Source organism: Petaurus breviceps, unplaced genomic scaffold (genome assembly GCF_028583685.1).
Source record: "Petaurus breviceps papuanus isolate PSGF00001 unplaced genomic scaffold, PetGlider_PUasm1.0 90919, whole genome shotgun sequence".
Lineage (NCBI taxonomy): Eukaryota > Metazoa > Chordata > Mammalia > Diprotodontia > Petauridae > Petaurus > Petaurus breviceps.
The window spans coordinates 35877036-35892354 of NW_027187378.1; positions in this window are offsets into that span (position 1 = coordinate 35877036).

Here is a 15319-nt window from a genome sequence, read left to right on the forward strand (position 1 = left end):
GAATTGACTGAACCATTAGCAGAGACAAAGAACTGTTTCCTGGAAATTGGTTGCCTTTTTACTTTGTGTCCACCCACATTTATTTAGCTGAGAAACTTAAATACCTGGGGAATCCTAACACTTGAACCTAGTAGTTATTTTGTGGTTATTAGACTTTAAGACCATGGCCCTGTTTATTATCAAACTTAAAGAGATGCAAATTTAAGTATTGATTTGCCCTCTTACCCTAAGGACCCAACCTGTACCAAGAAAGAAGATGGAGAGAAAAGGGCATTGACTTTCTGCATCCTGTTCTTTGTTCCGGGGAAGCTGGCTCCTGGGGTTGAAAATCTGCTCTGAAAGTAAAAAGCCAAGGAGGCTTCTACTGGGCCTTAAGTAAATTAGATGACTAAAAGGGTTGGATCATACCCCAGCTGAAGTTTGTTTCATCTATTGATTTTCTCCCCCAATTTATCCTATATGTAATTTTAAAAATACATAGTTTTTTGCATATTTGTTTCAATTAGCCTGTGAGTGAGATCCTTGAAAACATGGACTCTCTTGCATTTCTTTGAAACCCCAGAGCTTAGCCCAGTGCCTGCTGAGTGTCTTGGGATGAACAATCCTGATGGAGTCCAAAGGTGGGATATGAAGGTTAGGGAGAAAAGGCAGGGAAGCATTAGGTTATAGATCCACTAGTCACAAATTTATTGCAAAATAGTGGAAAACATTCAGCTTGCTTAACCAGAACCATTTGAAGTGGTGAATGGTTCTTGTCAAATCATTATGGTAAGAATGGTGGTTCTTACACATACCATTTCTGAAATGCTGCTTTTCCCCCTCCTCACAGAAAATCTAGGCTTGATGAAAACCTAGATCAGTTGTGCCAAATTCTTGTTATTTTCTTTTGTTCCTGTCAATATATACCATTTCTAGTGATTCTCATATTAGATATTCTTTTATTACACAGGAGAAATGAAAAAATCAGGAACATCTAAAACCTTATTTATTATCTGGATATTCATCATCCTGTGAGATGGCACTCACAACTCACCCTCTGTCCTGCTGATTAAAGGACTGTATCTTCAGTGTTTAGGACAGTGCCTGGCTCCTTGTAAGCAAAATAAATGTTTATTGACTGACTAACCTTGTGACCACCAGATCTTCAAGGTGTTTAGGTTTCCAGTGATAACCCTTCCAAATGTGAGAACTTAATACATCATTGGTTAGTTAGGCTTTACTACTTTTACCTGCTACAGGATGCTGCCCATTGGCTATGTACTTACTCTAGGTGGACCTGAAAAGTCATATAAATGGAATCTATAGAAGGAGGGACTACCAGCAGACATTTTTGGTATTGTAATAAGAAATATTTATTTTTAATTTCCTTTTATTATTGTTTATTATTTGGGGCTTAGGGTCATTCCTTCTGCAATTTTTGGTTAAGTGAAAGCCCATCTTCTGTTAACATTAACCTCACTTGACCAAAAACCTGTCCCATGGGATGTGAGCATTTACTTAAGGCCTTGAACATTCCTTAGATGAGAAGTCAGAGGAAGAATCTCAACTAACCCTGATTTTATGGTGACTTGTAAATATTGTCCCTCCATCAGCCTCTTCATGAACCCTTTAAATGTAGTTTAATCTATAACCTGACTTAGTTTACCTATACAGTCTATTTAGTTAGATATGAGATTATGACTCTCTAAGTTTGTTCAACTTTTTTTTTTTGGAGGGCAGTTGGGGTTAAGTGACTTGCCCAAGGTCCATGGCTAGTGAGTGTTAAGTGTCTGAGGACGGATTTGAACTCTGGTCCTCCTGACTCCAGGGCCAGTGCTGTATTCACTGCACCACCTAGCTGTCCCTGTTTGTTCAACTTTTATAACATTGGAGGAAGCATGGGATTATGAATCTGTCTTTTCTTGAACTTTTATGTCCTGAAGAGGAATGTATAATATTTCAGTATGTACAATAATTATCTATCACTCTGACATAATTTTGCCAATAAGTGACCTTGATAGAATCCTATTGTGGTTGCTCAGGTTTCTTGTTTTCTCTGAGGCCCAAACCTATGCTTGAGCATAATATTAAAAATGCAGGTTTTTCCTCTACATAATTTCTGCCTTATGGTAAATATATTTCTTTAGCAGCTGAGAAGTTGTAGGTCGATGTACCACATGAACTCAGAGAGGAAATATTTCTCTCATAACAGCACTAATCAGTTTCTTTTCTTGTCAATTTGGCTTCTTACTTTGTTTGACTGTCAGTCTTGGAGACCCACTGGTGAGTGAGATTCTTCCTGTGCTCTCTAGGGACTCAAGCTAAAAAATTCTCTCCTCTCCTGTCCATGTTACTGTTGAAGTCTTTGGCAATCAATCATCATTCACAGTGTTACTTCCTCTGCTCAAACAGCTCTTGACTCGCTTTCCTATTGCGTTGTCTAAACTCCTTTACTAGAAGACAAGTATTTATAAAGTGTGGCAGGTGAAGCCTGGAGATAACAAAAACAAGCAAAAAGGCAGTGTCTGTCTACAAGATGATACAGGTGTGTGCCGCCCCCAGTGGGGAACCCTGAAAGGAACACACCAGTAGGTGGGGAGGAAGGAGACCATAATCTAGGGTAGCTATGGGGAGATGGTGTACTGGGATCAAGAAATGGTCCAGGGAGCCTGACTGAGGTCCACCTTCTCCAGGTGTCAGCAGAGAAGCTATGCAGAATGCTATGCCCAGGCTTGAGTTCAGCTCCAGCTGCAGGAAAAACTTGGTACAAAGGTGCTGTTGTACTAGGAAGGGCAATTAAAATGGATAATTATTAGATTTGCTTAAGACTATGTTCAAATGCTAGAAGAGACTTTTTTTAAACTTGGTCCTGATGTTGACTGTGTGTATAGCACCAGATATCCAGAATGCATGGAGTTCATCCTGTAGAAGGAACAATGTACATGGCAGTGTCAAACTTGGGAGCCATGGAAGGAAGTGTGGAAAATGCCTTATTATATTATTCAGAAAATTTATTTTTATACTTTTAAAATCTAATTTTATGTGACTTTTTTTTTAACCTAAACTGTTATCCTATCTTCAGAAACTCTTCAGCAATGCTAGAGATGGATACAGGGAATTTGGGGTTCCCTCAGGTCCTGGATCCACTCAGAACACCTGTGGTTTGGGCCCACTCACCCAGATATCACTTCAGGTTCACCCAAGCTTAAGTTTTGGGTTCCCTTGTGTTTTGGCTTTGTCTAAATTTTGTTATATGTTTATATTTACTGATATCAATATGTTTATATTTACTGATATTTATATATATTGATATCACTCTATCTTGTCTCCAAGATTCCCTCTTGATAAAATGGCTTAACTGTGTATGTTTGGTTTGGGTTTGGGTTCTCTTGTCTAAAGCCAATGGAATGTAAATTTCCAGAGCCAGGAAGAAAGGGGGTCACACCTTCTTCCAGCTAACTCTCCTCTACCAAAAGATCTAATAAATTTCTTTCTAAAATTATTTCCGATTTTGAGGTTCATTCTCATGACAAACAGAAGGAAGGCAGAACAAGAGCATTAAATGCCTACTATGTGCACTGTGCTAAGCACTTACAAATATTATTGCATGTGGTCTTCACAACAGCCCTGGGAGGTAGGTGGTGTTATTTTACAGTTGAAGAAACTAAGGCACATAGAGGTTAAGGGTCGCACAGCTAGTGAGTACCTGAAAGCAGATTTGAATCCAGTTCCTCCTCCCTCCAGGCCCAGTACTTCATCCACTAAGTCATGAAGCTGCTTCATGGGCAGCTCACTAGGACCTGGTTTTGAATCCCTGCTCTGATACTTGCTCCCTGTGTGACCTCGAGCAAGTTACTTACTTTGTCTAGACCTTTTTTCCTAGTATATAAAGTGAGGAGGTTATATGACGTGGCCGCAGAGAGGTCCCTTCCAACGATAGAGCTATAATCCTAGGACCTGCCACTTTTCTGCTCGAGAAACTCAAATGGCTCCAGCAGCCTGGTGGAGACAATAGAGAGCTGGCCTTGGAGTCAAGGTCAAGTCTTGCCTTGGACACACACAGGCTGTGTGATCCTGAGCAGATCATTTAACCTCTCAGCACCCCAGGCAAATGTGGGATATCATTCTTTTTACTATGTATGTATCCTGTATGTACATGTTCTCTCCCTACTTATTTACATGTCCTCCACCCTTCCCCCCTCCCATTAGATTATGAGCTCCTTGAGGGGAGGAGCCATTTTTATTCTTAAAATGCCTGGTAGTTACAAGTGCGTTTCATATACATATATATTGCTTTTTGGAGGGGGGAAGGCAGTACAATTGGGGTTAAGTGACTTGCCCAAGGTCACATGACTAGTAAGTGTTTAGTGTCAGAGGTTGGATTTGAACTCGGGTCCTCCTGACTCCAGGGCCAGTGTTCTGTTCACTGCACCACCTAGCCGCCCCAATAAATTGATTGATTAAAGACAATTCAATAAAGCATAAACTCTTTAGAACATTGACCTTTCTACTTGCTACATACATCTTTGCCTTCTTCTCTCTAGTATTTTGTGCATAAGAGGTCCTGAAAAAAAAAAAGCTTGTTGAATTTAATTGAATTAATTCACTATTGTGGTGGCAAAACATTATGCTCAAAAACAAAGGAAGTTTAACACTTACAGAAATTGACGCACATAGTGATAACATAGAAGGGGTTGAGTTGGAGAGAAACACATCAGGATGTTTAATGCCTGGTGCTTTCTGCTGGGAACAATAATGCTAGGAAACAATCAATAAACATTTATTAAACTCATCCACCTTTGGTATCTACCGGGTGGTATCTACAGCTTTCACCTGTGGTTCCAAGAAACTGTAGCATGTGCAGTGGCCACACCCCAGTAAAACCATTTTGGCAGATGGGCTAAACCAGGTTGAGGGAAACCTATGGGCCTCAGATCCTGTGGTGAGTTAGGGGGGGTGTCCACTCCACCCATATGCAGACTTTCCCTGGCAGAATGGGTGGATGAGAACAGTTTGTTCCAAAGTCCGTGAAGACAGCTGAAACAGGCACTGTGGAGCTCTTAGAGCTAGGTCAGACATTGAAGACACCAAGGTCATCCACTGCATCCCAGGCCATCGCCAGTCGTCCTGACCTTTGTCTTGCCACCAGACTTTGATGACTCAGGAAGAGAGAGTGAGGCTGATGACTTTGTGCAACTATCTCACTTCAATCCAGTTCACTCATGAGTCAAGATATCACCCATTGGTCCTCTTCAAAAATTAAGGACACAACTAAACACTTTCTCTATGTCAAGGAGTTTGCTAGACAATGGAGATAAAAAGACAAGAATTAGACAGTCTCTGCTCTCAAGGAGTTTGTTTTCTGGTAGGGGAAAATTAGACTAGTGCAAAGATAAATTTCACAGATAAAAATATAGGGTATATACATACATACATGTGTGTGTATGTCTGTGTATATATGTAAACAACTAACAACATACACATATATTTAATGTGTGTTTTTAATCTCTTTTCTATTTAGCTCCAGCATGATCATTTTAATTATAAGGAAAATCACATAGGCAGCTAAGCCTTTCCTTATGGTACAATTTAGCTGAGACTTCCAGTTCTTTTAACCACAGTTAGGAAACTGGTTAGGGGTAAAAGATTCTCTGTCTTGGCTTTACAATAGCCAATTGCTAATTGTAAATCCTAGACTATTCCCCTCCATGTTTATTGATCAATTTTTCTTTTGTAATTTTTCTCTTTCAGTTAATTTTTGACATGTAAGTCTCCTTCCTCTCCTTAAGTTTGCTATAAATTTTACAAGTTTATCTTTTTTTTGTTTTTGGAGGGCAATTGGGGTTAAATGACTTGCCCAAAGTCACAGGGCTAGTAATTGTGTCAAATGTCTGAATCCGAATTTGAACTCAGGTCCTCTTGACTCCAGGGCCAGTGCTCTATTCACTGTGCCACCTAGCCACCCCAAGTTTATCTTTGAAATGTAAAATTTTACCTTTTTTCTTTTTTGCAAATGTAAATCCTAATTATATTTTTTCCCCTCTGAAGTAACTGGAAACTACATAGACCTTAGGAAAAAATTTGTCTATTACTCAGAGGACATTTAGAAACACTGAGCTTATATTCTTGGGGTAGGGGGAGGATCCCACAAGAAAAAAGGGAAAAAAAAGTTATATGATAGCTTTATCATATATTTAAAAGGAATATCAAGTTGTACATAACAGATTTGCAGTTTCATGTACAATCATCTTTTTTTTCTCTTCTACTATGGTATGGAAATGCTTGTTTTATTTTTTAAGTTTAGAATAAAATAAATATTTTTTAAAAATTCCAAGCACAGGGAGAAAATGGACAGTCTGAGCAAAGGCACAGAGATGGGAGACAGAATGTTACATGGAGGGAAGAGCAAGCGAAGAAGTTTAACTGGATGAAAGATGCATGGGGAGGAATGTCTAAACAAGTGATTGTGATGGAATACTATTGTGTATAAGAAATGACAAAGGAGGTAGTTTCAGAAAAACCTGGGAAAACTTACACAAAACTAAGTGGGAGCAGAACTAGGAGAACATTGTACAGATATATGGTAACGTTATAATGATAGTCAACTGGGAAAGACTTAGCTACTCTGATCAATGTAATGATCTACCACATTTCCAAAGGACTCATGTTGTAACATGCCATCCACTACCAGAGAGAGAACTGGTGAACTCTGTTGTTGTTGTTGGTGGTGGTTTTTTTCACTTTATTTTTCTGACTTTTTTCCCCCACGACATGGCAAACATGGAAATATGTTTTGCGTGATTTCATATATATAATGGATGTCCTATTTCTTGCCTTCTCAATGGGTGAGGGAGAAGGCGGAAGGAGAAAGAGAATTTGGACCTGAAAATAAAAATAACAACCAAAAAAAAGTGTGTATATGATCAGTTGGGAAAGCTAAGCTAGAGTCAAAATGTAAGACTTTAAGCGCCAAACAGAGGATTTTAATCTAAAGGCCATGGGGAGTCGCTAAAGCTTCTTAAGCAGAAGAGTGACTAATTAGAACTATGTTTCAGGAATATCAGTTGAAAGCTGTGTGGAGAAGGGATTAAAGTAAGAAGAGACCTAATACAGTGAGTCCACTGAGGAAACGTCTGGCTGAAAAAAGATGGCGTGACAGAAATTATCCAGAGATCTGTTGATAGATACTGCTGCTACTCATAACCATCAATGACAAAGAGGTATGGAAAAATGGATTTATCATATCCTCAGAACATAGACTCACTGTATTCAAAAATCGGTGAGCCCTGAGCAACAGCTATATAGGTATAAAGAGACTGCCTCCCACAAGAAGTGTGAAGATATTGTGAGTCTCTTTTCCAAGGGAGACTTTCATTCTTGTCAGGAGGGGAGATAGGAGGTTGGAGTCAGATGCTTGGCGGCTCTGTTCTCCTCAGAGAGAGAAGATACTGGGCTAGAATTATATCTATCTGCTCCCATAAATATTGTTAGTCTAGGGAATATGGCTTCAGATTCAATCTGACTTCTGATGACTGATTCATTAATGGAGGAAACAACTTTATATATAAGGCTTGACCCCTTTCCTACCAAATACAAATTCCGAATTTACCTGTCAATAGCAAAACATAAATCAGAGAAAGTATACATATAAGAATATATACCAGACAATATAGAGTGAAGGAACCCTTCTATTAGTAGTGGGGTAGCTTAGCTCAACTGAGAGAGACAGTCAGAGACAGAAAGAGACAAGAAAGAGATGGGGGGGGGGAGGAGAGAGAGAGAGAGGAGAGAGAGAGGGAGAGAGAGAAAAGAGAGAAGTAGGGGGAGAGAGAAGGAGAGAGAGAGGGAGAAGGACAGAGAGAAAAGAGAGAGAAGTAGGGGGAGAGAGAGACAGAGACAGAGGGTAAGTTCCTAAAGTTACTAGTGTAGCAAGCTGGGGATAGGGACATAAAGGAGACTTTTCTCATGTTGCCTTCTTCCTGAATCTTATTTTCCCCTCAAGGACCTCGAGTGTTGTTGGCGTTGTCCATCTTTTCTTCAAAGCCAGAAATGGCCAAAAAGACAGATGAAACTTTTCTAAGAGATTGGAAGAGCCTGGTGCTCACCACTTTCCTCTGCCCCATCTCTCATGGAGATGCTGGGGATTGAGTCCCATACCAATGAATTTGGGGATTTGGGTTACATAGGTTTAAGTTACACAGGCAGGTTGGGCACAAGGGAATTTTACAGAAAATAGAAAGGCAAAGTAATGATTTACACATCAAAGAATAAATAGTAGAAGGGGAAGATCTCTATCAGATAAACCAGCATAGTATTTAGTAAACACCCTGGGTATAGCTGGAATTTGCAAAGTGACCATTTTGATGTCTCATCTTGATTTTGCAGATTCATGACCTGCTCAACTTAAGTAAATGATGGCAAGAAAATTAAACCAGAAATTTACTTATCAAAGCAGAGAAAAATCATACAATGATTCTGGGGCCACTACAGATTTATGTTACACAAATTCAACTGCGTTCTCACTGCTGCTAGGCAATCCTTCTACGCCTCCCTTATCAACTCTATGCTCCATAGTGGTTCTTCCAAACCTTTTCATCCCTCTTCAAACCTCCCAAGCCTTTCCTCTCTCCCTGTTCTCTCAACTGAGAACTTTGCCTCATATTTTATGGTAAAAATTGATGTCATTCTCCATGAGCTCTCTCATCTCCCCTCTTTCTCATCTCACATCTTCCCAACATCTTCTCCTTCACTTTTGTCTCACATGAAGAAATAGCCTTATTCCTAAGGCTAACCCCTCTACCTGCACAAACCATCCCATTACATCCACTCTCCTCTAAGAGCTTGTCCCCTCTGTCATCCCCACTCACTTAATTTCCTCTTCTCTGCTGGCTCTTACCCCATCCTCTTATATCTTTTCTGCCCTTTATGGCTAAACTTTTTGAAGAGGCCATCTACAATAGGCAACTCCACTCTCTCTCCTCCCACTGTCTTCTTAACCCCTTACAATCCAGCTTCCCAACCTCATCATTCCACTGAAACTACTCTCTCCAAAGTTATCAGTGATCTCTTAACAGCATTTTGATTTCTCATAAAGTCATTAACTTCATTTGCTTTAGTCTAATTCTGAAGCAATGATTCTCCTCAGTGAGCTTTTGAGATTCTTTTTCCATCTGGCAAATTCGACTTTTTAAGACATTCTTCTTCTTATTGCCTTTTTGAGCCTCTTTTGCCATTTGAGTTAGTCTGTTTTTTAAGGTGTTATTTTCCTCAGTCAGGCTGTTGAGTCTCATTTCTTAATTTTCTTGCATTGTTCTCATTTCTCTTCCCAATTTTTCCTCCACTTCTCTTATCTGCTTCTTAAGGTCCTCTATGGCCTGTAACTAGCTCGTATTTTCCTTTGAAGCTTTTGGTGCAGGAGTTCTGACTTCACTGTTTTCCCCCTGTTCCATGCTTTGCTCCTTTTTGTCCCCAAAATAGGAGTCTAATGTTGGAATCTTCTGTCTGCTTTGTTTCCTTTGCCTGGTCATGTCGCCCATCAGTCACTTGACTCCTGGGCTTTTTGCCACAGTAGGACTCTGCCACCAGACAGGGGAGCTTTCATCCCAAACACTGGGGTTTTCTCAGCTGCCGGAGGTATTAGATGGGTTCCGTTGCTGAGGCCTCCACACACTCTGGCAAGCTGGACACACACCCCAGGACCTCCACCCTAGACTGCAATCCAGATCCAAGCAGGTTAAAGCAAGAGCAATTACCCCTCAGACTGGTCACTTGGTCCCCCTACACTCTGCAGGCCAGGAGCTGAAGCAGCCAGGAGCTGAAGTTGCCACGTGGCACTGGATGGCTGTGCCAGGCATCTCAGTGCCCTGACACACTCCCAACTACTGGGTCCCAAAGTCCAGATTGCACTGACTTCTCACCTTGTCCTTTGCATCTATGTGTTGATAATTCTGGATCGCCATAGCTGCTAGTGATCTGGGGTCCCTCAGGCCTGTGGCTGGTCAGGCCTGCCATGGGGTTAAAACCTCCAGCTCACATGGGCCTGGGCTTGGCTCCTAGAGCACTGCGCTGGCCGATTCCTGTCAGCCTGCCAGGCTGACCTCAGCGGGCAGTTAGCTTCTCTGTGTCATTTTGTGGGTTCTGTAGCTCAAAAGTTTGTTCAGAGTCCCCTTTTTACATTGATTGGGGAAGGTGGAAGCTGGAGCCTCTCAGAGGTCCTGCTTCTACTCCTCCATCTTGACTCCGCCCCCATCAGTGATCTCTTAATAGTCAGATTCAATGGCCTTTTCTCAATCCTCATTCTCCTTAACCTCTGCAACCTTTGAAATTGTTGATCTCTCTCCTCCTTGATGCTCCCTTTTCTTTAGGTTTCTGGGACATTGGTCTCTCCTGGTTATCTGACTGCTACCTATTGGACTGCTCTTTCTCAGTCTCTTGTTCTGGATCCTCATCCAGATCATGCTAGATTATGCTCTCTAGCCATAGGCATCCTACAAGTTTCTGTTCTGGGTCCTCTTCTCTCCTCCTCTATATTACTTCACTTGGTGATCTGCTAATGACTCTAAAAGCTACCTATTCTGTTCTAGTCTCTTTAATGACTTCCAGATTTGTATCTCCAACTCCTTTCTTGTACTGGATGTCCAGTAGACATCTTAAACTCAACAGGTCCAAAATGGAACTCGTTATCTCTCCCCTCTAAATCCTCCCACCCCAAACCACTCTGTTATTATAGAGAACACCATGCTCTCAGTCCCCCAAGCTCACAACCTAGGAATAGCCTCACTATCTCTCATCTTGTGCACCCCCCCAACCCCTTATATCCAAGCTATTGCCAAAGCCTGATGATTTCACCTTTGTAGCATCTCCCAAAGACATCCCCTTCTTTCTTCTGACACTGTCCCCAACCTAGTACAGGCCTTCATCACCTCACTCCTGGACTATTGCAATAGCTTGCTGGATCAGCCTGTGTGATAGTAATGGAATATAAAGATCCCCCTGTATTGGCTTGGTTTTCAAATTGATTGTGTTAAAACCCAGAGCTTGTTAATCCCACCTGTGGGATGGACTTGTTGACTTGAAAAGAGAGTGCTGAACTGGGAGGAGCTGGTGACATAGATTTGGAGAGACACAGGAGAGAAGCAGGAGAACTTTTTGGAAGCAGCACCTCGTGGAGGCAGAGAGAGAGACTAAGAGAATTGCTGGGGGCCACTTTGAATTGCCCTGGACTTTTGAGACCTGCCCCCAGAGCTGCCAAGGACTGAGGAGACATGGCTGTTTTGCTGGTACTTTGTCTGTCTGTTTTGATGTTGTTTTGCCAGATTTGTCCACTGGTGAAGGACAGTGCTGTTGTTGCAGGAGTCTGGGTACCTTTCTGTTGGTTCAGAGCTACTGAGACTGTCCTGCAGACAGGGAGTGAATACTGTCTACTGGTGAAGGACAATACTGTTGTTGCAGGAGTCTGGGAACCTTTCTGTTGGTTCAGAAGCCCTGAAGAAGGATTTTCTTGTTGTATGTTTACAGAAATCCTGGGAGAGGGTTTTGCTAATGTTTTCAGGGGTCCTAGGACTGTTCTGCAGACAGAGGATGAATTAATGAAGAGACTGGCAATGTATCTTGTGGCATTGCTAAGCTTTGTCTCCCCAGAAACAAAGATTGCTGAGAACTTGCATGGTGTCAAGATGAAGAAAAGACCTCCATTTGGGTATTAAGTGCTGTGCTTAAACTTGTTGTAACTCTGGGGTAGATTCAATTGTGATCCAAGGGTGGGGAACTTTTGACTTTTTTGTGTTCTATGATTGAACAAATGAATGTACTTTACTTATGATTGGAAACTAATCTCCATTTGAGAAGAGGGGCTTTGTGATGGACTAAATGAAGGCACAGCCTAGGGGTGGAGTAATATTTAGAACAGGGACTTTGTAATTGATTGAATGAATGTAAGGTCCTGGGGTGGGGTAGTACTTGGAGATTATTTAATCACACTTAGTAAATGCTGTATTTTGAATGATGTCATATTTTGACCTTCTCTGTTCTTAATTTGTCACTGAATAAAATGGAGAGCACCTATGCTGGTATTTTGAACCTTGGGAAGTTGCCTTTCCTTGGCATTACATTACAGCCTGCCTCAAGTCTTGCCCCACTCCACTCCATCCAGTCATTAAAGTTATTTTCCTAAAACACAAGTCTTATCATGTGTCCCCTCCTCCTCTCCCCCTCCCCACTCCCATGCAGTATATTCCAGTGGCTTCCTACTGCCTCCAGGAGCAAATACTAAATACTCTGTTTGGCATTCAATGCCCTTCATAACCTGGCTCCCTCTATCTTTCCAGTTTCCTTATTCTTTATTCCCTCAATGTACTCTCCAGTCTAGTGACATTGGTCTCGTGGCCATTCCATGAGCTCAGTCTCTTGGATACTCCATCTCTGGCTCCATGTCCTCCATGCTTGGAATGCTCTCCTTCCTCCTCTCCAACTATTGACCTCCGTGGCTTCCTTGAAGTCCCAACTAAAATCTCATCTTCTTCAGGAAGCCTTTTCTAGCCTCTCTTAATTCCAGTGCATTCTCTCTGTTAATTATTTCAGATTTATCCAGTATATGACTTGTTTGTATATATTTGTATAATTGTTTACTGGTTGTCTCACCATTAGATTGTGAGCTCCCTGAGGGCAGGGACTATCTTTTGCCTCTTTTTGTATCACCAGTGTTTATCATAGTGCCTGGCACATATAAGGCAGTTAATGAAGGTTTATTGACTTACTGTTACAAGGAATAAGACAGAAGTAACCCAAGTGATTGAGACTAATTGAGAACTGGCAGGGACAAGGGGAGGAAGAAGGAAGAGGGTAGAGTTGGTAATTCAAGGTGGATATTTATGAAGATATTCATTGTATCCAGGCAGATCAACACTTCTACAATGTATGTCTTATGTGCCTGGGATCACAATGGCAGTTTATCAGATAAAGGACTTCAACTCAGATCTCACTGACTCAAAGTCCAACTCTGCCTACTAGGCCAGGGCTTCATAGTTCTATTACAATTGCCATTTTCCTTTTTTGCTTCTTAAAATGGAATCTACTAAAACTTCGTCATACTTGGGATAAGGATAGGATTCAGAAGTGTGATTTTTCTTGGAATAGTTAGCTGTTTGGTGAAAAAACTCCTTTTACTGAACCATACTTGGGCAGTCACCAATTCTAGGAGAGACTAAAGTGGGTCTGTGAAATTACAATATCTAGCATGTAGATGGCAGTGAAAGCTTGTGAGTGAGCAATACCCAAGGTCAACAACAAAAACAAAACTGCATTGGAGTAATGTCTGGAGCAAAATCTTCTATCATGACCTGGTTTTCCTGTTTAAGTCTCAAGTTTAGGGTGAATTAGCTAAAATAATTTTGAATGATCTTGGCTCAAATACAGTTGTATCTTGATATTCATTGTTCCTAATAGTAGCCTTGTAGACTCTCAAATTATAAGCTTAATAACACCTTATCAACAAAAACAATCAAATGGTGTACAAATCCTGTTGTTGCCTTTAAGGGCAGAATCAAATGAATTAAGAAATGACAAGCATAAACCTAGTTCAAGCCCCCATCACCCATCTCTTGCCTAGACTACTGCAATAGCCTTCTAATAAATCTCCCTGCCTTCTGTCTCTCCCCACTCTGGTCCATTCTTTATTCAGGTAGCAGGGTGATTATTGTAAAACAGGAGTTCTTAACATGGGGTCCTTGATCTTGATGATTTTGACAGGGAAAAATACACCTTTATTTTTACTAACTGAAATTTAGTATTGCTTCCAATTATAAATATAGGCAATAAACATTATTCTGAGAAGTTATCCGTAGACTTTTTATCAGACTATCAAAGGTGGCCATGACACAAAAATGTAAAAAAATCCTTTCTCTTAAGGCTTTTGAAAGCAAAATTCTATAGTTCATAATCAGAATGATACAGATATAGGATTCTGAAATACCTTCTATATCAGAAACCAGCTGTTTCCTTATGATTTGGTGCTTGCCTCAACTTCTACCTCCTGTTTGTCTTTCTGAAAGTGTGATGTACAGGTATGAATTTTTTTTTTGCTTTTTGGAGGGCAATTGGGGTTAAGTGACTTGCCCATGGTCACACAGCTAGTTTGTGTGTTAAGTGTCTGAGGCCGGATTTGAACTCAGGTCCTCCTGACTCCAGGGCCAGTGCTCTACTCACTGTGCCACCTTGCCACCCCTACAGGTATGATTTTGAGTAGTCTACAAACCTTTGTTCTATTTCATTTCATTATTTTGAAACACATTTTCTATTATGGCAGCATGGGCTGTTCTCCCCTCTGCTGTCTTTTGCCTTCAAGTCTGCAATGAGTGTCAAAGTGTTTATTGATTTGTGTTGGACAGTCTTATGACGATGTTTGTAAAAATTATTCCCTTCTGCAAATAAGTACATTAATGCACTGTTGGTAGAGCTGTGAATGGATCTAACCATTCTGGAAAGCAATTTGGAACCAGACCCAGAAAGTTACTAAATTATGCATATCTTTTGACATACCTATATCACTACTAGGCTTATACTCCAAAGAAATTAAAGAAATCAAAGAAAGAGCTGAAAGATCCATAAGTACAAAAATATTCACAGATTGCCCCAAACTGAAAACTGACATCCTATTAGGGAATGACTAAACCATATTTTGGTATTTGAATATAATGGAAAACTATTTTACCATAAGAAATGCACAATTTCAAAGGAAACTGAGAAGACCTCTGTGAACTGATGCAAAGCAGAGTGAGCTAAAGTAGGAGAACAATTTATACAATGATAACATTATAGAGGAAAAACAATTTTGAAAAATCCAGTGGTGAGCCATGAGTCCAAAAGAGGGGAGATGAAACATCCCTTTCACCTCCTGATGGAGAGGTTAAAAACTTAAAACTCAGAAAGTGTTTGATGTTTGAATGTACAATTTTGTTTTGCTGAATATGCACCAATGTATTCAGGGCTTTCTTTTCCTTTTTAATTTGCTCATTGTGAGGAAGTGACTTTTTTATTTTACTCCTTGTTAATTGAAAAAATAAAAATATTCTTTCAAAAAGAAAAATACAATTTCTTCATCCACAATAGATGTTGACACATGAGCTGCAATGATCTCAACTACTTTCTTGATGTTTTTGTAAGCTGGATCAGGAATTCCCAGAAAGCACAGCACCAGAGGTTTTGGAGAGAAACTCTAGAAGATGATATATGTAGGCTTCTAAGATTAGTTTGCAGAGATTTGGGGGAAGGTGAGGTGGATGATGAGAGAAACCATTTTTCTCCATCTTTTTCAATTTTAGTGCCTTTGTTTTAGGTGACTCAA